Below are 1,404 nucleotides of genomic sequence, written 5' to 3' on the forward strand. Positions count from 1 at the left end.
ACACGAAGAAAGAAAGGGGGTAGAGGGAAGGGGGTACCACGGAAAAGAGAGTGAGGGAGGAGGAGGGAAGGCGGCGCAGTGGGCGTCACTGCCACCGTCGCTGCCGCTGCTGACAAGGAGGTATGAGATCGGTGAGAGCCGAAGAAGGAGAAGGAAGAGAAGGCCGCGCTGCCGCAGCAGCCCTTGCACTGCCACCGTTCAGTCCATCCATGAGCTGCCACCAGAACCGTGCGAGAAGGAGCGTCGCTGTCCTGTGGAGCCCGTGTCGTCCCCATTCAGCCCACTGCCGGACAGAGGCCGCGCGACTCTGAGGGAGGAAGACGCGGCCAGTGACCCGAGGACCGCGACCCACTGCACGAAGCTGTGTCGTCGCGTGTTGTCACTGCCGTCGAGCTCCTATGACGGTGCCGAGCTCCTATGGCCACTGTCGGCAAGATCTGAACAGAGGGAAGCTTGAGGAGAGAGAGAGAGATCGACGGGAGGGGTTTCCGCCCGTGCGGCCGCACCTCCACCGTCGCAGATCCTCCACTGCCTCTCACTGTCGCTGATGTCCTCCACTGCCATTGCTTGTTGTTTGAAGCTACTGCGATGCCACTGCCGTCGCCGGAAAAAGCACTGCCGATAAGGGTTTTAAGTTTGATTTCTGTTCTTCCATAATTCTGGAAAGGTTTTTGACACTGCGTGGTTGTTACAGTCGCCGTCATCAAGGTTTTACATCGCCGCTGTCGCTTGAGATTATTGATGGAGCCGCTGCCGGGTCAATTTAGAGTTGCGGCTGCTTCGTTTTGTTAATTCAGTGAGTATTTCTGTTTCAAAAGTCCTGCATTAGTGTTCTATTCCATGTAGTAAAGTATTTGTGATGTTAATGATTTTAGGAGTTAGAATCCGATTTGCTTGTGCCGTTTGTAGCTGTTTCTGCTTTTGAGAGAGCAAGCAGAGCCAAGGTTTTGATTGCCAGTGATTTCGGGTTGAGACAAAATAACTCTGTGAGGCGTTTGGGCTATGATTTTGCGTATTGAGGTAGGGGCTTTTCTAAAAAGCTATTTCTTATCTGGAATTGTTATAAATAGATACTAGTGTGAGAATTATATACTTTTAGTGATTGTACCAGTCTTATGTATTGTTTGGCTACTTTGGATGAATATGATTATATGTTTTGATTAGATTATTGTTTGGTTTTGATAAATGGAATTGTTGCTGAACTATTTCTTTAAAGTTTTGGAAATGAGTTTAATCGGTTGATAATGATTTGATTTTGAAACGGTTTTTCTGAGATATGAAAATGAGATGACTGTTGGATTTATCTTGCTTTTGAACTAATTTTGGATTTTTGGACCGTTGAAAAGGATTGTGGAACGGTTTAGTTGGGACCCGAACCGGGTGGCAAAGTCTAAGTTTTAGGGG

At 48.1% G+C, this 1,404-nt stretch overlaps 1 long non-coding RNA gene across 1 annotated transcript; it reads left to right on the forward strand.

The window, feature by feature from the left end:
* On the forward strand, positions 453-1,122 carry LOC110264873. The gene is made up of 2 exons (XR_002351166.1): positions 453-796; positions 876-1,122. It is a non-coding gene; the product is annotated as an uncharacterized LOC110264873 (long non-coding RNA).

Source organism: Arachis ipaensis, chromosome B07 (genome assembly GCF_000816755.2).
Source record: "Arachis ipaensis cultivar K30076 chromosome B07, Araip1.1, whole genome shotgun sequence".
Lineage (NCBI taxonomy): Eukaryota > Viridiplantae > Streptophyta > Magnoliopsida > Fabales > Fabaceae > Arachis > Arachis ipaensis.